The 24,822-nt window shown below is 46.9% G+C and overlaps 1 protein-coding gene across 1 annotated transcript in view; it reads left to right on the top strand.

Annotated features, from left to right (window-relative positions):
- Positions 1-24,822, top strand: part of LOC126578251 (fat-like cadherin-related tumor suppressor homolog) — a 197,866-nt gene that overhangs the window by 80,200 nt on the left and 92,844 nt on the right. Inside the window, 1 exon segment of the mRNA XM_050240621.1 lies at positions 17,663-17,718. The gene's annotated coding sequence lies outside the window, so the exon portion shown is untranslated.

The following is a 24,822-nucleotide window of genomic DNA, read 5'->3' as shown; positions in this document are numbered from 1 at the left end:
GTTTAAGGTCTCTGGTACATCCTTTAAGCCCCATAGGGCAGCTCCTTTTAGTTAGTATAGGGATTTAAACAGAAATTACCATAGCATGGATGGCCCGAGAACATGGCATCCTTGTCCATTGTTTCATCCACCGCCGAGCGCTGCTCCATAGTTGACAGGTCAACGTGAGGATCGCCCAGAGCCGTGACGGTTCCATCGCGCGCTCAATGTGACGAGCTGATAAAAATCCTATTATTGTTCATCGACTTTCTGCTGTCTCTCTCTCTTTCTGGTGACACGTGTCGTCTCATCCTTTCGGGATCAAAGCCCTTTGCTGTCGCTCATCAAATGGCGATTATAATCCGGCTCACAAGATCCGATCACATCGTTCGCCCCATGGCGCACCGGCTCTTTCTCTATCGAAGAGAAGAAAAGTGAGGTCCTGATGTCGATGCCGGGGATTGTTTGCACAGCGGATGCGCGATGATGAAGGAACGAGTTGAACGAGAGCTCATCTACCCTGGAGAGCCTGGGATGAATATTTGCATGGAAATTGTGTTTGACCTCGACTCGGTCTTCGGATGGTGTGGTTGAGAGAGGAAAAAGATGAAAAGTTGATGTTGCAGGGAGGGAAACAGATGTTTTTTGGGTGGAGTTGACGCGTTTTTTTGGGAGGTGGAAAATCCTTTTCTTTTTCTCTTCTAATCGAACACCGTTTCTGTTGCGACTTTTCTTCGTTGTTTGTGGAGTATTATCGACATCATCTTCGTGAGTCACACCGCCAATTGTGCCTTCGGCTGTTCGCGGTACAACGTAGTAGAGCTTCTTACCAATCCATTTACTCGTGTTGTTCACATATTTGCCCACTCCTTACCTTCTCGGAAAATCCGATAATCGAGTTATATTTAGTTCACCGGCCCATAACCACAAACGGGATTCGACGAATAATCGCCAGTGGACGATACGATACGAACACGATTTGGAACGGATTCGATTCGGCTCAATCGTGCTTTCGTTCCTTTCGCCTCCACGAACTTATTTATGCTGCCCCGTTGCCACCAAGGCAAACATTCCGAAGCGACTCGCCGGTCGGCCCTCTGCACTCACGTACTCGCTGGTCAACTGGCTCGGATGGCTTTTCACTACGGCGGAACGTCACGAAATGGTACTTTGGCGAAATTATGGAAGATGCTTAACCATCCATCCGTCCGCCCGTCCGTCCGTGCGCTCCGTTTCGGTTGTGTACGTGATCACCGTGAAGCCGATCTGGGAAACTGGTTCCTTCTCTCGACCGCTACGGCGTAACTCGATAAAGTGGTGTGGTAGCCCAGGGTTAAGAGACTAGCAGTAGCCAAAAAATACTAGCTAGGTTTTTGGCACAAACAGTCGTTTTAGCGCGTATAAATTAATTTCCTAGGCGTGTTGCGATGAGTGATCGAATAACTCGTTTTTTTTTCTATCTAAAAAGGTGTTTTTTGTGTTGTATTAAAATAAATTAATAATACATCTAATGTTGGTGCTGCAGCAACATATCCCTGGCCTCACAAATTGATTCGCATAATCACGTGATGATATCACTTCCAACCAAACCATAAAACCAGCGACCACAGACGCATTAATAGCAGCGACAGAAGCAGCAGCAGCAACATAAAGGCCCCTCTCAATCACGCACAAATTGGACGCAGATAAGCGTGCTTGCCTTACCATATCCCCTCTCGGCACCTCTTCAGCTCGACTGTTGTCTTGTCGTCGCCATTACCAATCCACCAAACAACACGTGTAACGGGTTTGATTCCCGTACTTTAAAAACTTAGCGGGGCAGAATCGCTGTCACCAGAATGTAAAACGGGATTGGTTCCGTAATTAAAACTTAGCGGGACAGAACCGCTGTCACCAATTTCTTCGGAAAAATGACGAAGTCGACACTGGAAATCTCTTTCAGGAACTGAGCCTCGTTTATCCTTACTCTAGCTCTTTTATCTGTTTTTACCGCATTCTTCGACGTGCAGCCTTCCCACTACTCTCACGCACACCTATGTCCTTCTACCTAGCGTTGAGGGTAGAGCGCCGCCGATGCTGCTGAACGTCCGTTGGGTCTGGGAAAAACCCACCATTCAGGATACGTAGGATGCCGATGTTGTTCGATACCGTCGCTGAGGGTACGGCGCTGGTGGTGCTGGACATACGTGGGGTTTTAGGGAAAACCCGCCGTTTATGATGCGCAGGATCGTGGTTACGAACGTCGCTGATGTTTCTCGCCGCCCGATGGTGTTGATCCTGTTTGTGCCTGTTGCCTAGCGATGACGATCCCTCCTTCAGGGTAGCGGACGTTGATTTAAGTCCCACCGATGTTTTCGCCAACCGTTTATGGCTCATCCTTCAGCGGATGTTGTTACAGGACTCGGTGATAACTGGATAGCCTGGTTCACGGCTCGAAGATCGTTGGAGGGCGGTTCGTTTATGGCGGTCGCTCAGGTACCGCGGGTTGGCGCGTTCTCGGCTCGTCGATCGTTAGAAAGCGGATCGCTGATGCATCGCTGAGGGTTCCCGGTTTCGCTGGAAAGGTTTCGGATTTATAACCTTTATCCGGTGTTGCGATCCCAAGCTCGGTATGTTGGTTCAGATACGGCTGGTAGAGAGTACGCGGCGATAACGTTCTGCGTGCGTGTGGTAGGGGCGCTTCATCTCCCCCTCCCTTAGGAAAAGCTTGAGGCCCGACTTGACGGAAATAGCATCAAGCTGGTAGGTGTCGTGGCGCGTTGGGTCGGACTCGTGGCTCTGCGATGCTTGATGATCGCTGTACTGCGCTATATGTTTTGTTTTCTCTGTCAACCGTAATGTAGACCTCCAAAATTTCGTATTGTTTTCCTCCGTAACTTCCATTGTTTTCATATTACCAAACTTTTCTGTACGTCTGTTCTTATCTCTTGATCCATACATTCGCTCGAATTTCTAATTACTTGTTTCACACATATCTCTTCATCTCTTAAATTTTGTAAGCTCCTTTGCTCTTTTAACCTTGCTAAACGATTCACACTTGCCACATGTGCTTCTCAAACTCTTCGCCTTTTTTTTTTTTTTATAATAGTATTCCTTTTTCCTCATTCCTCATCTTTTCTTTCATTAAATTCCTTGATACATATTCCTTATTACTTTCCGTTGTTAGGTTCCGTGTTCCCCGAACGATTGTCCTTAATTTCATTTCAGAATTACTCGTAGCTTTGCCTTCTTCGTAAAGATATTATTCGCATGATTTCTATTTGTCGGAAAGTAATTTTGTTGGTTGCGAGAGGTTCCTATTCTTTTTACTTGACATTGTTCGAAGTGTTCCTCTCCGGGATCCAAATGTTCTCTTCTTGAGTAACAGTGTTTTCTACTAAAAGGATTTATCTTTAATTGGTTTGTTGGGTTATAATCGGTTCGACTGTACGTTGGTATAGTATTTCCGAATGACATCACAAATTTACGTTTAGTGTCGTTGATGTTGCTTTTGGAGATTGTGCTTCGTGCATTCGTTCTCACGTAATCTAACGTGGTACTTAGGTGTATGCCCTCCACTGTATTTGTTCGTTCTTTAGGAACGTCGTGGTTAGGTATATTCTGTAAACCTGTGCAAACACTTTGACTAGGAGATGGTGTCTCTTGCTTTGTCGATTTCCTTGTTTTAAGCATTAATGTGTTAGTATAAAGATCTATACATGCTCCGGTTGATTTTAAAAAATCCATCCCTATGATTCCTGGCACTGACAAATCGTCTATTATGTGAAAATTGGCTATACATTCTTCGCCTTCAACTATCAACTTCACTCTGCAAAAACCGAGAGTCCGTATGGTCGAGCCATTAACTCCGAGAAGCGTCTTTTGTGTAGTTATATCAACATATTTTATACCTATCCTTCTAGCTTCGTCCAGTCTTAATAAACTGACTGAGGCACCCGTGTCAATCAAAAACTTTGTGGAATAATCTCTATTTAATGAAGTGCTTAGGTTTATGAAGCACATACCTTTGATTGAACTATCCAGTTCGTGACTGCTTATTCCTTGTTCGTTTGCAAGAGCTACTTGAATTTTCGGGAGACTCGTTTGTCTCCCCATCCCTAGATTTTTGGAGTTTTTTGAAAAAATGTTGCTCCCGCGATTTCCATTTTCATAGTATCTATTGTGATTGTTATCCTGATTCCTATTGCGGTTATCTTCCTGATACCTTTTGCGGTTATCATTATGGTATTCATCATTCTGCCTTCGCTGATCCTGTCGATCGTAGTAATCATTCATTTCACTATGCTGCTGTTGGTTTTCTGATTTCTCTTTCGATGATAATTCAAAATTTATCAGACGGCCCTCGAGTTCCTTTATCTCGTCTATTTCATGGTAGATTGTTTCTAAATATTTCACTAGCTGATGGAAATCCTTACTCTCTGCACGCAATCCTGCATATTGAACCTCTTTGTCGCGCAATCCGGCCAAAAAATGCATTCTGATGCATCTCTGCATGTATTGTTTCTGGGAAAAACCGTCCTCGAATTGCTCGATCAATTCTATTATCTTTTTACTCCTTTTGCAGTATTCCTTGTATGTCTCCGATGGTAACTGTTGTAGGGTTTCCGGATCGTGTATGATCCTTTCCAGCCGAATCTCACTCTTGAATTCACTCACTAATTCACTTCGTAGGTTCTTCCAGTCTTTTCCTTTGAATTTTCTCCGAGATTCCAAAGCTGTGCCTCTCAGCTTGGATAAAACTAAACCAGCCAAAGGTTCTGTTGATTCACCTTTTGGTATTAGCGAGGCTATAAAGTCTGCCTGCGATAAAAAGTTGTCCAGTTCTTCTGCCTGTCCCGAATATTCCGGGATCACACGGTAGGCGATCTCTACCGGGAACACATAACCCATTTTCACTTTGGTATGTATAAAATAAACTTGAACAAAAATTGGCTACAGTCACTGATTCCGGTCGCTGTTCTTCCTCAAAAACTATTCCTTCTATCTCTTCTGTCTGTACAGTTCACTGTTGATTATGATATCGACACATATCAGTTGCACTGGGATTTCACACTTTGTTTTCAATTTCACTTTAACTTAGCCTCGAGGCGTCGCACTGTATGGTGTTCGTCACCCACCGGGTAATTACTAGTCCACACGGGATTTCGATATCCCACCGCTGTCACCACGTTGTAACGGGTTTGATTCCCGTACTTTAAAAACTTAGCGGGGCAGAATCGCTGTCACCAGAATGTAAAACGGGATTGGTTCCGTAATTAAAACTTAGCGGGACAGAACCGCTGTCACCAATTTCTTCGGAAAAATGACGAAGTCGACACTGGAAATCTCTTTCAGGAACTGAGCCTCGTTTATCCTTACTCTAGCTCTTTTATCTGTTTTTACCGCATTCTTCGACGTGCAGCCTTCCCACTACTCTCACGCACACCTATGTCCTTCTACCTAGCGTTGAGGGTAGAGCGCCGCCGATGCTGCTGAACGTCCGTTGGGTCTGGGAAAAACCCACCATTCAGGATACGTAGGATGCCGATGTTGTTCGATACCGTCGCTGAGGGTACGGCGCTGGTGGTGCTGGACATACGTGGGGTTTTAGGGAAAACCCGCCGTTTATGATGCGCAGGATCGTGGTTACGAACGTCGCTGATGTTTCTCGCCGCCCGATGGTGTTGATCCTGTTTGTCCTCCTTCAGGGTAGCGGACGTTGATTTAAGTCCCACCGATGTTTTCGCCAACCGTTTATGGCTCATCCTTCAGCGGATGTTGTTACAGGACTCGGTGATAACTGGATAGCCTGGTTCACGGCTCGAAGATCGTTGGAGGGCGGTTCGTTTATGGCGGTCGCTCAGGTACCGCGGGTTGGCGCGTTCTCGGCTCGTCGATCGTTAGAAAGCGGATCGCTGATGCATCGCTGAGGGTTCCCGGTTTCGCTGGAAAGGTTTCGGATTTATAACCTTTATCCGGTGTTGCGATCCCAAGCTCGGTATGTTGGTTCAGATACGGCTGGTAGAGAGTACGCGGCGATAACGTTCTGCGTGCGTGTGGTAGGGGCGCTTCATCTCCCCCTCCCTTAGGAAAAGCTTGAGGCCCGACTTGACGGAAATAGCATCAAGCTGGTAGGTGTCGTGGCGCGTTGGGTCGGACTCGTGGCTCTGCGATGCTTGATGATCGCTGTACTGCGCTATATGTTTTGTTTTCTCTGTCAACCGTAATGTAGACCTCCAAAATTTCGTATTGTTTTCCTCCGTAACTTCCATTGTTTTCATATTACCAAACTTTTCTGTACGTCTGTTCTTATCTCTTGATCCATACATTCGCTCGAATTTCTAATTACTTGTTTCACACATATCTCTTCATCTCTTAAATTTTGTAAGCTCCTTTGCTCTTTTAACCTTGCTAAACGATTCACACTTGCCACATGTGCTTCTCAAACTCTTCGCCTTTTTTTTTTTTTTATAATAGTATTCCTTTTTCCTCATTCCTCATCTTTTCTTTCATTAAATTCCTTGATACATATTCCTTATTACTTTCCGTTGTTAGGTTCCGTGTTCCCCGAACGATTGTCCTTAATTTCATTTCAGAATTACTCGTAGCTTTGCCTTCTTCGTAAAGATATTATTCGCATGATTTCTATTTGTCGGAAAGTAATTTTGTTGGTTGCGAGAGGTTCCTATTCTTTTTACTTGACATTGTTCGAAGTGTTCCTCTCCGGGATCCAAATGTTCTCTTCTTGAGTAACAGTGTTTTCTACTAAAAGGATTTATCTTTAATTGGTTTGTTGGGTTATAATCGGTTCGACTGTACGTTGGTATAGTATTTCCGAATGACATCACAAATTTACGTTTAGTGTCGTTGATGTTGCTTTTGGAGATTGTGCTTCGTGCATTCGTTCTCACGTAATCTAACGTGGTACTTAGGTGTATGCCCTCCACTGTATTTGTTCGTTCTTTAGGAACGTCGTGGTTAGGTATATTCTGTAAACCTGTGCAAACACTTTGACTAGGAGATGGTGTCTCTTGCTTTGTCGATTTCCTTGTTTTAAGCATTAATGTGTTAGTATAAAGATCTATACATGCTCCGGTTGATTTTAAAAAATCCATCCCTATGATTCCTGGCACTGACAAATCGTCTATTATGTGAAAATTGGCTATACATTCTTCGCCTTCAACTATCAACTTCACTCTGCAAAAACCGAGAGTCCGTATGGTCGAGCCATTAACTCCGAGAAGCGTCTTTTGTGTAGTTATATCAACATATTTTATACCTATCCTTCTAGCTTCGTCCAGTCTTAATAAACTGACTGAGGCACCCGTGTCAATCAAAAACTTTGTGGAATAATCTCTATTTAATGAAGTGCTTAGGTTTATGAAGCACATACCTTTGATTGAACTATCCAGTTCGTGACTGCTTATTCCTTGTTCGTTTGCAAGAGCTACTTGAATTTTCGGGAGACTCGTTTGTCTCCCCATCCCTAGATTTTTGGAGTTTTTTGAAAAAATGTTGCTCCCGCGATTTCCATTTTCATAGTATCTATTGTGATTGTTATCCTGATTCCTATTGCGGTTATCTTCCTGATACCTTTTGCGGTTATCATTATGGTATTCATCATTCTGCCTTCGCTGATCCTGTCGATCGTAGTAATCATTCATTTCACTATGCTGCTGTTGGTTTTCTGATTTCTCTTTCGATGATAATTCAAAATTTATCAGACGGCCCTCGAGTTCCTTTATCTCGTCTATTTCATGGTAGATTGTTTCTAAATATTTCACTAGCTGATGGAAATCCTTACTCTCTGCACGCAATCCTGCATATTGAACCTCTTTGTCGCGCAATCCGGCCAAAAAATGCATTCTGATGCATCTCTGCATGTATTGTTTCTGGGAAAAACCGTCCTCGAATTGCTCGATCAATTCTATTATCTTTTTACTCCTTTTGCAGTATTCCTTGTATGTCTCCGATGGTAACTGTTGTAGGGTTTCCGGATCGTGTATGATCCTTTCCAGCCGAATCTCACTCTTGAATTCACTCACTAATTCACTTCGTAGGTTCTTCCAGTCTTTTCCTTTGAATTTTCTCCGAGATTCCAAAGCTGTGCCTCTCAGCTTGGATAAAACTAAACCAGCCAAAGGTTCTGTTGATTCACCTTTTGGTATTAGCGAGGCTATAAAGTCTGCCTGCGATAAAAAGTTGTCCAGTTCTTCTGCCTGTCCCGAATATTCCGGGATCACACGGTAGGCGATCTCTACCGGGAACACATAACCCATTTTCACTTTGGTATGTATAAAATAAACTTGAACAAAAATTGGCTACAGTCACTGATTCCGGTCGCTGTTCTTCCTCAAAAACTATTCCTTCTATCTCTTCTGTCTGTACAGTTCACTGTTGATTATGATATCGACACATATCAGTTGCACTGGGATTTCACACTTTGTTTTCAATTTCACTTTAACTTAGCCTCGAGGCGTCGCACTGTATGGTGTTCGTCACCCACCGGGTAATTACTAGTCCACACGGGATTTCGATATCCCACCGCTGTCACCACGTTGTAACGGGTTTGATTCCCGTACTTTAAAAACTTAGCGGGGCAGAATCGCTGTCACCAGAATGTAAAACGGGATTGGTTCCGTAATTAAAACTTAGCGGGACAGAACCGCTGTCACCAATTTCTTCGGAAAAATGACGAAGTCGACACTGGAAATCTCTTTCAGGAACTGAGCCTCGTTTATCCTTACTCTAGCTCTTTTATCTGTTTTTACCGCATTCTTCGACGTGCAGCCTTCCCACTACTCTCACGCACACCTATGTCCTTCTACCTAGCGTTGAGGGTAGAGCGCCGCCGATGCTGCTGAACGTCCGTTGGGTCTGGGAAAAACCCACCATTCAGGATACGTAGGATGCCGATGTTGTTCGATACCGTCGCTGAGGGTACGGCGCTGGTGGTGCTGGACATACGTGGGGTTTTAGGGAAAACCCGCCGTTTATGATGCGCAGGATCGTGGTTACGAACGTCGCTGATGTTTCTCGCCGCCCGATGGTGTTGATCCTGTTTGTGCCTGTTGCCTAGCGATGACGATCCCTCCTTCAGGGTAGCGGACGTTGATTTAAGTCCCACCGATGTTTTCGCCAACCGTTTATGGCTCATCCTTCAGCGGATGTTGTTACAGGACTCGGTGATAACTGGATAGCCTGGTTCACGGCTCGAAGATCGTTGGAGGGCGGTTCGTTTATGGCGGTCGCTCAGGTACCGCGGGTTGGCGCGTTCTCGGCTCGTCGATCGTTAGAAAGCGGATCGCTGATGCATCGCTGAGGGTTCCCGGTTTCGCTGGAAAGGTTTCGGATTTATAACCTTTATCCGGTGTTGCGATCCCAAGCTCGGTATGTTGGTTCAGATACGGCTGGTAGAGAGTACGCGGCGATAACGTTCTGCGTGCGTGTGGTAGGGGCGCTTCACACGCAACACGTTGTTTGTTCGTTAGTGTCTTCGACGTTTACTTTACTCTTGTTATGCTCTTCCTGGTCTTCCTTCGGTTCCCTTGGCCACCACCACCAGCAGGACAGCATCATCAATTTTCCGACATTGTTTACGAAATTTTCCCCGATCGTAAGCACAAGTACGAGTGCGGTTCCAACGCTGGTGGTTGTTACGAAATGATCCCCAGAATCCCTGTTCCCTGCGCACCATCACAGCTCCAACGAAAGGCCACGATCTGCCCCCGCGCGTATCTTCTCTAATTGATTAATATTCGTGCAAATATTGAACCACCGGGATACCATTTTATCTTCACGCGTGCGTGCATGCGTGAACCCCGTACGTTTTAGCGCTTTGTTTTTCTTTCCACCATATTGCTCTGCTCTGGATCCGGTTCTCGGATGCGAATTTGTGCGAAATTTGCTCGTTGCATTGCAAATGTGGCCACCCGGTATTTGCAGGGGTGGGTGGTGGAAGGGGGGGTGAAATGTAGCGGAAGTAATGTTCATTATCGCTCGTGGACCCACGCACGCACGCACGGTGGAAAATTGGTGGAAAGCGTTGGTTGTTTTGTAAATTAAAATAAAGCATAAAAAAAGCACTGGGTAAAACAACCGGCCATTCCTAATTTGCTGCTGTTTTTCCACCATTTTTATGTTTTATGCTACCGCTCTCTGGCCTCCCATTGCTTCCTTCCGCATCGTTTAAGCCGATTGGAGGCGGGAATTTCCATTCCGTGGCCTGATGATGCTGAATGAGAGCATTAAAATTTATGCACATCCCACCCACGCACATCACGAGTCTGTTGTGTGGTGCAACAAACTCTGTTTCTCTTTTATGTTTTTACTTCTCTTATTTTTTTGTTGTTCTTTTTTTATTTTTTCAATTTCATTTGTCCGGCAGAGCGCTTCTAGTTCACGTGATGTGTTGTGTGCAAACATTTAATCGTGACAATCAGTATTCGTCGCGCACAAAGCATCGTGTTTGCACCACCGGCGCCACACTGAGGCCACAGAAACCAGAACAGGAAACGTGTTTGCTCGCTCAACTCGCTTTTATTGTTCTGATATTGTTGTCGGGATTGGGAGTTTTTCATGCCACAGTCGCCCAGTTCGATGCAATAATAGGATTTAATTTTTATGAATATTTCAACAATCAGACTCTGTGTGAGTATTATTGGAACAAAAAGTGCGATCAGGTGCTGCTCCTCCCTACTGCCAATGTTCTCGGATGAGATTCCGATCGATTTTGATTGAAAAAAAAATCAGGGAACCAAGCGGATTGAATTTAAAGCTCCATTGAGCAACATCGGGAGGAGATTCAGTTGGTTACGTCATGATGGGCACTGTCTGCGTGATGCTTCTTGTTCTTTCCCGGTTTTCTGGCAGCAGCTCCCTGCTATGCTGCTTCGTTATTTATGAGCGCGCGCCATTGCGTACCAGTCCCTAAGGTAGCGATTGCTCCTACTAGATTCCTACGGGCGTACCAGCTCGCTAATTGGATCTTTATTAGAATCAACTTAAACCGCCATTCACTCTCCCTCTCTCATTCTGTGGCCACTTTATGGCATCGAACCGAGCACCCTGGCCACTTTTTTAAGCCACTCGTGACGTGTTGTCCGCACGGCGCAAGGAATCGATACGCTCTTATCATCTTCGCCATCATCTTAAGAAATCATCAGCATAAAACAAACGGGGTAGCTGGCGCGAACCCGTGCACGGCTCGAGCCCGTCTGGTGGCACTGCGTCTCGATTCTTGGCAGAAAGCTGTTCAATTTTACGGCCACTGACCGACCGAACGGCCGATCGCTGATGAGCGTGCATCCCGTGGGGATCAGACCATAAATTGCGCGCTTTATAGTGGCCGGAGAATGGAGACCGTTCCTAATTTGCGTCTCGCTAGAATGGAATGCAATCACTCACGGGACGAGTTTTTGAGAGCAACGTCTTTCAGGGTATTTTTTTTTGCCGGACGTTAGCATCTACTCCGCGACGTTCTTCTTTGTTTATTTTCTGTTTGATCGGAAAGTGAGGAATCTGTATTTAAAATTTCAAAACCCATGCATTTTGACGTGATGTCGTTGGTTGGGAAAGAGAGATTGAAGTAGGATTTCAAAATCCCTTAAGATTTACAGTTCTTTTTATGATGTTTCTGTAATATTCTCTTCTTCTAGTCTGCTACGTAATGACTGCTTCGTAATATATTTCAGACCGTCTGTCTAATCTTTCTGATTAAATACACAAGGCTTTTTAATGATTTTCTTTTTGAGCTGAGGAGAGGATCTCATTGCATTAAAAATCAAAAAGCTACTCAAAAAATTAACTGGCATACGATCATTCAATCGATTATGTTCACTTACTAAATCATAACTAGTAGATAGATTAAATATATGGCGATATTAGTAAGACTTTAGGACTTCAAACGATATTAGGAGTGAAAAAATGCAGCATGGATGGTAAATTTTTGGCAAAAAGTAACAAAAGTCATCGTAAATAAATCAAATATTCACAAGAAAAGTAGTCTTAACACAGTTATCTCTCGATCATCACGAAAATCAATCATGGCCTGCTTTTGTCTGTTTGTTTTTTTTTTCTTTTTCAAGAAATATTGCTCAGCATTCCGCAATATTTCCTTTCTATTCTAGACCGATCCCGATATCGAAGCTTACCAATAAATTACGAATACTATGTTAAATAAATACGAAAACTATGTTCCATTTCCTACCATTCAAATAGAACTTCCTAATCCCACCCCTTCGCCCCCAACAATCAGTTTGCTAATTTGGTTGCCAACCGTTCCCGGGGGCCGATTGAGCGAAGAAAATTCAATAAAAAGCCCAGAGTTGATTAATTTTACCCAATTACTGGCTCGCTTGGTTGCTGTTCTCTGCTGACGCGCGTCAAAGTCACGATTCCCAGTCTCTCGGGCCGTCTGGGGACGGGGAGACCAATTCCCGATTCCGAAATCCCTATCCCAACAACCAGCTTCCATCTGGTTCTGGTGCTCTAGCGGTGGCCGGTGGTGTTGTGGTGCTGGTGGCTTGTGTCATAGTGTGGCGCTCTGGGTTTTTACATAATCCGATAATCCGCGAGCAGGGCGCCGCCAGTCGCGAGGTTTCCAGGCCAAAGCAACCAAACCGCAGCGAGCAGTGGGTGACAACAAGGAACCGAAGGAAGGGAGCTTGAGCTTGAATTTATTATATTTAAGCTTTATTTATAATGCCAAGTATTGATTCGCCGGCTCAACCCATCAACCCTTATTTCTTCGCCTTTTTGAGCGCTTGCTACAGTTCTTTGCGGAACTCGAGGGGGTGGGGGGTCCGTTGCCCTAGAAATCTGTGCCAAAAGCGTCTCCTAGCGTCACTAAGCCCTCCATCCCTCCCCCCCGGGTTGCTACCAAGAGGGCGGTTTATTGGGGCTGGCAGATTCGATTATTGAGTTGTTTCGTTTCCGCTTCCGTCGATTTCGGAGTGCGCTAGCGCCAGCGCTCGGCTTGCGTCTTCGTCAAGGATCGTCTAGGATGTCCTTGGGTGCGGTTCAGCTGCTCTTCGCGCAAGTAGCACTCGCGAGCCAGCCTAGCGAAAGCTTAACCGACGGAAAATGGCGCACAGATAGCACTCGTTCTCGTGGATTAAACGGTTCGCGAGTGCTTCCGGGAAAAGCGAAACCACATTACATCAGAGAGAGGGATGTTCCACATCATTGGTTTCATTTTTTGGTACTCAGTTTTAGTAGAACAAAACAGCAAACTGCTTTGCTGAAACGCGATCCACCAGGATAAGCTATTTAAGAACATAATTTGATTTACTGGAGCTCAGCAGCAGATGCTGATGGTCCTCCTCACTGACTTAGGAACATCATCTTCAATCATGGAAACTCATTCCGCCATCCACGAAAAAAAGGGCAATAAATTTATCCAATTCCGTATCCCATTTCACGCCGTTTAGACACCGCGCCACGCAATTGCAATTCTCGTTCGGCGACTGAAAGACAACGAGGATCCTTCCGCAACAAGCCTCTCGTACGGTGCTTCCGGTACATGGCGAAAGTACTGAACGGCAATTACTGTGACGTCCTTTACGCTGGTATAGCATCGCCCAGACACAGGCTTCTTCTAGCTTTGGCACACCGGTACCGGTGCTCTAGCCCCATCACTCACCGAACCCGAATCGGTCCGGTCGACGGTCGAGGCACTTCCAGCTAAAACGCTCCACAAATTGCACCAGTGGAGCTCGACGTGATTACTTCTTCCCGGGCCGCTTGGGCTTTTTCAATTGTTCCACGAGATTGCTTTAGCGGAAACAGAAAACAGAAAGAGGCAAAAAAAAACCAAGCTTCTCAAGTGATAAAGATGTGCTCCGGTTCGCCGACAACGAACAACGGAATTGCCTTGTCCTTGGATCCTGGGGGCCGGGAATGGCCGGGGTGAGGCGATCTGGAGTATGATTTATTCAGTTCTAAACGAGTGTTTTGTGAAGTGTAAAACTAGACAACGACGACGACGACGACGAGTAGAGCAATCTGTTGGCCGGCTCCGGAAGACATTTTTTTTTCTCCACGACGGCTCCACGAAACATCCGGTCCAAATTGGTCCAAGCTTATGCTACGCGCTCATGAGGATTCCTGCAGCTCGTCTAAATGGTTGCAGCCATTTGGGGGCTCACCGTTCCAGATGGTGTCCTTCAAACGCGTGACGGCTACTTGGATCCCAGTGATACAGATCCACCAAGACGCACGTTGCTGTTCTTATGCTCATTTGTGTCAGTTCCTCGATTCGAGCTTCTCGGTTCGAGTTCAAGTTTAAACATTTTTCATTAAACTCTTGAAACGCTCGTGGCCCCTTTTTTCACCCAACAGACATCCCAAAAACTCTCTCTCTCTCTCTCGAGCAACACAATTCTCACTCTGAAACTCTAGTTCATCATTTTAATAGATCCGCCTCGCCAGGCCACCGTTCGAGTGGTTCTCGATCGATCATTTAACAAAGCCCACAGTTGATTGCTTTCTGCGATGCTCCCTTCGCAGCGCAGCACCTTCACAGCTTCATCCCCCCTCAGTTTCCTAGTTTCTTTCTGCTCAATTTGTGGAAATTTGTGGCTTAAAGTTTGGCCTCCGCCTCTCCGAGCTTCAGCCTTACGCCCCAGCATCCTTCCCGCCAATTAATCTTGGTGAAATTCGGACCAACTTATCCTTGCGAACGAAAAAAAAAATGCGGAAAAAGTGGTTCCACCCTGTTCCGCCACTTGCGCTGGATGAAAGTTAAAGGCAAATATTTCACGCTCGATCGATAATCATGGGGAATCGGGGCGCACTCTGCGTGGAACTGTGTGTGCGAGTGTTTGAGCAATGGGCTACGCAAAGGTTTTTCGGCAAAAAGTTGTGATGAATGTGGTGAAGAAACCCCGGCGTCCTCGGGATTTTGCCTGCTCCCGTGCCCACCGAGAAGCTGCCTGTGTGGGCGATTGTAGGTTGGAAAAATAATTTAAATGCGGTTCCCCAAACCACCCCCCACAGCACACCACAGCACACCCTCAATGCCCAATCCACTGTCAGTGACAGAAGGATGAAAAATATGAATATCGAACGCGCAGCGAACTCCCGTTCGCAAAGTGCCGAGGATCTCCACCCTCCCCGGACCGCCCCGCGGGAACTGACAAGACCGCCATCGGTGGTGGAATATTCTTTTTTCAGCTCTCTATCTCTCTTTCGAATATATATATATACTCCTGAAAGGAATTAGAAATCCGCTTAAAATGGTACGCGAAAAGGTGGAAAAAGTCCAGAGAAGCACTCAGTGTGAGGTGTGAGAAAGTATGATTGATGCTCATTTCTCATTCCTTAGAAACCGCAACCCCACAAGTGGAGGACCGGAGCGCACAGGAAGACTCGCGTCACTCGTTAGCGATTGTTCCGTCGACTTCAATTGTTCATTTGCGAGCCATTTCTGGAGCGCCAACCTGCTGGTTGCCTTCCAGCTTCTTCGCGGTGAACCTTCCAAAAAACCCCGCCGGATGCCTTTAGCTTCTGGAACGATCTCTTTTTTTAGCTTCTTCTTCTTCTTGTCGACCGTATGGCCAACGGTTTCTGGAACGGATGGTTTTTTGTGACAGATGGAGACTGGTGTCGGCGAAAGAATTCGCCAAGTAGGAAGAGAGATGCTCCTGGAGAGATGCTTTGAAACGTTTTATGCCAGAAGGGGATCCGCTGATTGTGGTATGCATGCTTCTGACACGAATGATTAACCCATCGGTTGAAGCGACCTCTCGTTGGAACAGGATTTAACCCAAAAAAAAGCCAAACATCTGGACTGATTTAATCCACCATACTGGGTTTTTTGTTCTTTAAATGTAATTTGTAACCAACTTCAAACAATAAACATTCACACTCCAGGGAACGGAAGTGATCGAATGTCTAACAAATTACTTTTACTCCACTAACATCCCCAATTGAAGGCCCCGCGAGTATCTCGAGTTCGAGCGAGCTGAACCTGATTTGTAATTCAACGCGACGCCTACTGCGGGCAACCCCGTCAGAGCACAAGAAACTACTTGGCGAAGCACCGCTCCACGGTCCCCAACAGTAGACCGGGGGGTTCAGGCCTGACAGGATCTCCATCTTATGTCAGTTCCCCAAAGACTTAAAACTGAAGCCATCAATCCGTCTGCTAGTACCCTTCCGTTCTGTCTGCAAGCACCGAATCCGAGTCCGTGTCGAGTCAGCGGAAGCCACAAAGCCACCACCGCCACAGGAAATCAAATTTCACCATCGCTCGTCTGGGCACGGGATAACCCCGGGCCGGGTGGTACGGTGTTGTAAAATGCAGTGCCGTTGCGAATTCAATTACGAAGTCATTACAAATATTGGGTTTCGGCCCGGCCGGGGATCGCCGGTGTCGTTTAGAAATTGTAATTTCATTACTCAATAGGATCAGGCAGCACCTCCGGAGCCAGGGCCAGACATTTGGTGAGTCGGTTTTATTTCACAATTTTCGTAAAACATGCGCTTTTCCTGTTAGTGGAATCCAGCAGTGCAGTGCCGTTGTTTAACTGGTTTAGTTTCAGTTTGCGAACTTCTCGGTGACATCTCGGGCCGCTCTGCGGGAGAATACTGAGTTCCGATGTTCATTACTCTGGCACTAACCGGGATGTAAGGGGTAACGGGCTGTAAGACATCACACCACCCAGCCGCTGTCTGCCGTGACACTGATTGATGCGCAGGGTTTCAGATTGCAACTGCAACGTTCGGATGTCACTTCCGTACTCTGCTGCTGATGAAGATCGAGATTTGTCTTCTTGGCAGAGCGCGACGCGATCTGGGGCTTCGCTGCCACTCAATTACCATGCTAATGGCATCGAACATTTTATTCCGGCCACCACATCGCTTCCCGGACCGCCAGAGAAGATTCTGTAATTGCGAGCGCCACGGCCACGGTTGATTACTTGGCGAGGGAGCGAGCGAACGAGCGAGCCGGCGTGCTTACCGGTGTTACGCCATCTCGCGAAAGTCCGGAAGATCTGCTCTGCTCCGCTCTAGGGGATGTTGGAAACGATTCCAGAGCTAGGGAACGAGCCAAACTTGCTCACCGATAGACAGGCACCAAGGAATAGGAGTTGCTCTTGCTCATCGCCAAGCGAATTTCATTTGCATTTTCACCTTTCACCGTGGCCAACGAGCTTCAGCTCGTTTTCACCTTTCTCCCTGCTATATCGCAGTGAGCCACGCCCGCTGATTGAGGCAGCACTACAGCGCCAGGAATGCAATTGGAAACCGCGGCATTGCAGCGAGGAACCAGCTCGCTGATTATGCCGCTTGGCGGCCGGGAAAAGTTAGGTTGCCGCTGGTTATGATTGCTGATTGCGAAGAAAACGCGAAGCTCACTGTGGGGCGAACCCCGGGCCCCTCATACTAATGATGATGATGGTGGCCGAGTGCGATCAGCATCAGTGCTTCAGAGTTGGTTTGGCTTATCGGCCAACTGAATTACCGGTGGTTCGATCGATCAGGCCCTCAGCAGCAGCAGTAGCAGCAGCAGCAGCAGCAATAGTAGTTAATCATTCTCTGTCCACTTGATCAACTATCGGGAGGATATTTGATATTTTCTCATTAACGAACTCATTCGACATTCAACAATCGGTACAACCGGACACAACATAAGATAGTGCGAGTTGTTTCGAGTGTCGCTAAACTAATCTTCCATTTTGTTTGATAATTTACTTCACAGGACAGCGCTGACAAGCAGCCCATAAAGGCTCGGACCAAATCGGATTGCATTAGTCGGTAAGCAAGACCATTACCCTGTGTATCTCCGTATCATTAAATTTAATTACTTGCCGCAACCTCTTGCTGCTTGTGTCAAAGGTGCTCAAGTTAACGACCCTGCCGGCTGTCCTACCGGTTTTTATTGCCGGTCTTTTAATGGCTGATTTAGGTATCGGGTTAACTATCATCTTTTAACACCCCCAACCGCCCCAGACCAGCAAGAAGTTGGAACCTGAATTGCACATCCATCAACATCAAACCGGAAAGCACAGGGAGAGGGGACCCATATCAAGGGACTATTATTTTAATTTTTGCCGCAAATTACTTGACCTGACCTGACCTGACCGGACGACCACGGTAGCTCGGGATGTCAGACATTACCTCAACTACCATAACAAACGTCCAAAACTACGCCAGCTCAAGGCACAAGGAAAGGGATATTAATTAAAATAAATAATTGTCATAATTATGATCTACTATGCGCAACCGTCACGCGTCCGGGGCCGTCCTGTAGTGAGCCCTTTGCTGAGCTCGCGTCGCGTCCCGGGGCTTTCACCGCCATTCCGTGCGATGTCACCGGACCAAAAAGGATCACAAAGGGGTCATCCAGCTTCGGTTTCTTAGTTTCCCTGCCCATAATTTAACCTTTCTTTTTTATCGCGCTCTATTTTTAACTTTTGAACGCACTTGACTTGCCCCTTTCCAGTACCGAACATCCAGGAACCAGCCGTCACTCGGCGGCGGCAAAAAGGTAATTTGGAATTCTTCCGCAAAAACCAAGCCACAACCCCCGTGAGGGGGCGCAGTGTGCAAAGTGGATGAATTAAATTTGATTTTCAAAGTCCCATCCCACTTTTACGATCCATCGTGGGGTGCGGACACGTTGCGGACATACGGGATACGTTTCGTGTGCTTCCTTCCAATCCGCTATCCGATGTAACGCATCGCAGCTCACATTTCGGCAAAAAGAAAACCATTTTTATTGCCTCTGGAGATGTGTGTCCGAAGGGTGGCAAGGGGCATCCTGATGGTTCTGTTTAACATTAAGTCCGGCCGGTGTTCCGTCCAAACGTGGTTGAGTTTCCTGAACACATCCAACGCACTCTCTCTCTCTCTCTTTTTCGATGATTCGATGGCCCCCGATGGCCGATCTACCTAGAACCAGCCTCGCCCCGGGGGGGGGCTCATCCGTCACGTGGTAAGACTATAAATAAGATGGGGCATCGCAGGAGAGCGCACGTCCGACGGCACGGAGACGGCGTGAAGAAAGCTAATGAAGTTCCATTAAGTTCAGCTGACGCCCAGTCGCTAGCGCCTTTTTGGGGGGCTGACGCGCGAATGGCGAATTTATCGACCACTCCCGTGGCCCTCCGTTACCCATTTTACGATCCACGTGGACGCGTCCTCTACCATCCGTAGCCACCATTTAGACAACTATTGCCTGGGATCATAAAATTGTCAAAATCGTTGAATCGTCTTTTCCAGATCGTCAGTTGCCCGTAGCGGCCCTGTAATGCGGTCACTCACGATGCCACTGAAAGCCATTCAGTGGCACAGCGTGTGCAATGTTTATTCAAATTGAAAATTATGCAAACCATCTACCTTTATATCCTGCGGCCAACTAGCTGCCTGCTACCTTGCTGTGCATCGCGGAGCGCCCGATGATGGAGCGCCATCCGAGCGGCGAACTCTGATTTTAATTATCGAAATGTTAAAGGATTCGCTTTGAAAAATGATTCTCCCACCCTGCCGTACCGTTATCCTGCCGCGAGCGCGCTGCATAAATACATTTCATTTCAACTTCGCGGCCAACCGGCCATTCACTCCAGCTCGTACTAAATAGCAAAAACGCAGGCCCCCGGCAGATTGCAGTCCGGTGGAGCGGTGCATTTAGCACCTGGTGCCAGGGACACGACGCGGAGGGAAGAACGGCCTCACCTGCCTCCCATTTGTGGCAGACTATTTGCCGGGCTTTGTGCCTGTATTTTAATTGGCTGCCAAGAATAGCGGCTGCAGGAGCAGCTTTCGCGGCTCAGCACGCCTCAACAGTATGTCCGGACGATGAACGAACGAGGAACGATACAGGTAGACGCACCGAGCGCGCAGCTTTATCTTTATAGGTAAAGTTGTAATGGTTTTTATGGGACTTTAAAATATGTTTATGCTGCTCCGGTTTCGCGGCTTTGGAAAGCGGTGTTTTTTCTTCTTCTTTTTCTTCTTCTTTGGCCACTACGCAAACCTAGGGAGGCTAGTGAATGCTATCCCTTGTACTAGAAGGTTTGTGCTGGCTGGCTGGCTGGCTGGTTGGTTCGTTCGCTTTATCATTGCAACACAATTCACGCGGGTTATAAAAAGGATAATAATTCTGATCCCTTTTTTCGCTCGCCACTCACGGGCGCAGGCGCTTAATGGGGAGGGCGAGCGCAATACGCTTTTACTTCGCATAAATTCTAACCATCCCCAGGACCGGAGTGTAATCGTGCGCGACGCGACGCAACGCGGCGCCGTCCACGGAAAGCAAAACTCCTGAACTCCTGAAGTGAGATATTCCTCCGTCTCAGGATTTATTACCATTTCCTGGGCCAGGGCCTGGGCTGGGTGGTCTATTCCAGTTTCACATTTTATGCCCGTAAATAGCAAAAAGTATAGGGACCTCTTTCGCCACAAACACAACGCGCGTTTGCTGTACGGGCCATGGCTCCACGTGAGCGGCGATCGGACATCAGTTCACTTACTCAGTGCCGTGGAGTAAACTCCACTCAACGCAACTTGTACCCCGCGGTTGCACTCCCCGTTAATGGCCGCAGTCGCTGGCGTTGCCATCGTGCTCAACAAATAACTAATCGAATCACCAGCGAGACCAGCGCCACCGAATCCGTGTTCGTGTCCGTTCCAAAAGGTGGCGGCCCTGCTGCGGGAATTAATTTGCGAACAAGTTCCGCCCTCCGGGCGCTTTCTTTCTTCTGGAGCAACTTAAGAACGAATAACGAGGGCAAAGTTTGACCGAGCATTCTTCTCACGGAATATTCATAGATCTCTGTTGGTGGTGAAAGTGGATTCGAATTTATGAGCCAAGTCCGGGGTCGGGTGTGGAGGGCATTCTCACCCCGGAAAGTACTTGGGCGGGACACTCTGGGTCGCTCGGTGATTGTCGAGAAATAGATCTTCACTTCCCCAAAGGAGAGCCTTATTGAGATGGAATCGTCGATATGTTTTTTAGGGTCCTTGGCAGGCGAGAATAGCTCCGAAAGGGAGGAAATCGCTTGGAGGAAGAGTGAACCATGGCCACCATGGCCCGGGAAGACCTTGAGGGCAATTCAATTAAGCAAACAATTAACGGAGAATCGTGCCCTAATTCAATTCGATGCAAATGTCAATTCAACTCCATCGCGAAACCACATCCACCGTCGAAGCTAATGCCTCCCGGGGGCCGACGCCGGGTTTTTGATCATTCCGGGACCAATTAGTGGTAGATGTCTTGCAGCATTCCTTGACGACGTTCGGTAGGATGAAGCCATTCGGTGATGGCTACTGAGAATGTTTCGCTACTTCCTGCCGTCCAATCCAAGTTGGCCAAGACGCAGAGCGAAATCGTTTGGAGTATCTTTTCTCAACGCTACCAGGGGAATGCTACATCAGAATTCATACTTTCTGTTGAATGTATAATAATGCTGCTGTAAATTCGATTACCATAATGTTGATCGAGCGAACGTGTATCGCCCATTTGCACAACGAATGGAGTGCCATTCAACAAACATTCAAATTAGTATGGATGATTTAGCATACGATCTAGCTACCGTAGGGGGAAGGGGCGTGCAGAACAACCGCACATCATCATCGTGGTCGGTGGTGTAAGAAAACCCCAAAATGTAAATCACTCACACGGTCTCTAGGAGCTTCTTCTGACGCTGACGAAAGCATTCCTTCCGTTCCTAGACGTCCTAGACGGGGTGCCAGGTCCTGCCAGCACTGTCTTCACAGTCCATTTCCATATGCAATTGAGAAATGTTTCCTAAGTAGCATCCATCCCTGACGTTGGTCGCAGCACTGGAATGTCCACCAGCGCGAAACACTGGTTCAGAGATTTGGTCCGTTCCGTTTTTCTTTCTCTCTTTCTGTTCGTCGTATTGAATTCTCTGTGGGATCCTCGCAAACAGACGCACAGTCCCTCCCTCTTCCTAGGAGCATTTATCATGCTCCTCTGAAAAGTGACGAGAAACGGCTCATTCACCGAGCACCGAGGAGCTCCCTGTGGTAGGAGCCTGAATGGGGGCGCACCTCACTCTCCCTCACACTCTGCGCTGGCCTGTCATCGTCCATCTTGTCCCGGATCCTCGGTGGCAAACGGGGCGTGCGACCATGGGAACGAGAAGCGAAACCACAATCTGTAGCTTTTCCGTTCAATTAAGCTTTCACCCGCAAATGGAGCGGCTCCTTTCGGACAGGTTCCACGTGTGACAGTGTGACAGCGTGTGTGTTTGTTTGTCACGTCCGTCGCGACCACCTACCCCAGTCCGCCCGTGTATTTGGTTCGCGGTTTTTGAGGGTTGACCTGTATTTTTCGTGCTTTTCGTGCTGTTGACCCAGATGATGAGATGACGATTGAAAAGAAGCGCAACGACACTTTACGCTGCCTGGCCATGTGCATGACCATGGTCAAACTGACATCGTTTGCTCGCTCACTCTAGGAAGGGACCTTGAGAAGATTATGATTAATGAATGGGCGACGGAACGGTGCATTGGTGCAAGACAACATTGTACACGGTGAATGATGCTCGCGATATCACCACGCTAGAAATGTTATGTAGGAACTTCTGCTCATACAAGGGTTAACCAGTTGCTCAAAAATGTCAAGGTTGTTTGTTGCTACTTATTTTTTGTCGTCAGTCATTTAGCAAATTGCATAAATTATTATTTGTTTTCAACTATTATTATTTTCCCCTAAATCAAAAGGCTTTTCTAAGCACCGTGATGCAATTAAATTTATAGAATGTTAAATTTAAAAGAAAGAGTTTTAACATATTCTAGAGACGTTTTTTATTGTGTGAATCATTGAAGCATCAATTGTACTCATTCCGTCAAATGTTTAATGAAGTTTGTGTTTGAATTGTACAGTATTTTCAATTCATGCATGCCAAGAGATGATCATTGAAAGTATGTCTTTAACATGTTTATTCACTTCCTAAACAACTGAAGACCATTAAAAGTGTGTCTTTGTCTTCAAAATTCACAACATTCGTATACATTTTTGTCAACTCTTTAGTCTTCTTTGTATAGCATTTTGTAAACCAGTTTCGTAGTTTGTTCTTTTCTCTTCACTCTGTTTTTTGAATTGTAAAACAAATTAAAACTCACTAAGAGCTTCACTTGCATTGCATATCTGCATTAACTCGGCAAGCTCTTACAGCTTACCTTAAGCAATTGGATAATCTACCATACCTTCAATTATCCATGCCATTAAAAGCTTTCCCGAAATTGTCCCGCTCGTTTCTAGTTCAAGTTTCGCTTACTTACGGAAAATTGAAAACCACATAATCCTGCGCGGATGCCGCCGCATCGCGATGCAACCTGCACCAGCCCTCCACCATGCACTGCAATTCCGTAATCGTAACCTCTCCTCTTTTGGCCTTCATTGCATTAAAAATTAATGGATTCCCGCAATGCAACACTACGCTGCAACGCAACGGTGACTATCGTCACCAAAAAACCGACCACTGACCACTCGGTCCTCGGTTCTTTGCGCCCTGCTTAATGCATTTTTGTATCGTCCTCTTTGCCGCCACCTCATCCCGTTTGCGTGTCTCGGCCACACATACACGGTTTCTTGGCCGGCTCTTGCTGAAGTTCGCGCTGAAATATGCTGCAGCGCGATCTGGTTCCTGCGGAGGGAATGAATATTTCACGGGGAAAATCTTTTACCAGATCCAGAGGATCCAGCGTACCGCGGCACGGTCGACATCCCGTGCTCGACCTTCACCTCACACCTCGCGACCTCACCGGGCTCTCAAATGACACAACGAGGCACGTGGAGTACACCTTTCACGTTGTGTGCTTGCTTGTGTCTGTGTTCTGTGGCTGACGTGCGTGCAAATCCGTGAAAAGGGCTCGGTAACACCCGGGCGCGACCTGAATCACGACGCGGATCCATTTGGCCGGCACTCTGCCCTCAGTAGCTTCCAGGTCTCGCTCAAAGTGTCGTGTGCAGCTGTGTCCTATTGCGGACAAATTTGAATTGCACTCAAAATGGCGGGCCCGCTACGATGCAACGATGGAACCGCTGCCAGGTCACCACCATAACCGCAGCAGCCGAGAGTGCAGTGTGTCAGTTGCATCCGGGCTTTCGCGAATTCCGCAATTCTGCTCGAATTTCATCTCCTTAATGCTGATGGATGACAGCACGGTCCATGCCCGGTAACGGTGATGGTGGTCCTGTTGCAACAGGAGATGTTGTTTCTTCCTCATCTTTTTCTCCTAGGGTTCCCGACCCGAGATCCTTGATGGTAGGAGTGTGGTCGAATGAATGTACCATAAATCCTGAGGAGCGGAACTCAAAGATGGATCTTTTCGTAGCTGATCGAGCACTTACGTTTCCTCCGAGCTTATGATGAACCAGATGTCACCGTGGCTGTGGTGATGCAGGTGACATTATTAACATGTTGCGAAACCGAAATTTGAAAACGATTATCATAGCGGAAAACCTCTGGAACTAAGATCTAAAATGGAATCTTTAATGTCACCAATGATGATAGGCCTTTACGTCTCCGTCACTTAAAGAAAAACGGGATTACTTATCACGAAATAAATAATCCTTTCACGCCCGAAGCTACCACCACGAAAAGGGGAAGGATGATCCACGTCATCAGCGCGGAGTGTCGTCATCCGGAATGGAATAAATCAACCCCCCCACTTGCCAACGGTGATAAGTGGTCTCACAACGGTCTCTCTGCAGCATCACAGATGCCCTTTGCTGTTGTGCTGACCTCCCTTCCATCGTATTCCTCCGTTTTTCCGCACGTGTTCTGTTCACTTTTTCTCGCAGCGGATGCGGATTTGACGTGACACTGCTTTACTTTGCTTCACTGCACCATCACGCTCCCTTGGCCAGTAATGTAACCACATCCT

Source organism: Anopheles aquasalis, chromosome 3 (genome assembly GCF_943734665.1).
Source record: "Anopheles aquasalis chromosome 3, idAnoAquaMG_Q_19, whole genome shotgun sequence".
In the NCBI taxonomy this organism is placed as follows: Eukaryota; Metazoa; Arthropoda; class Insecta; order Diptera; family Culicidae; genus Anopheles; species Anopheles aquasalis.
Note: the sequence above shows the minus strand (reverse complement) of the source record. Positions and strands in the feature narration are given on the sequence as shown.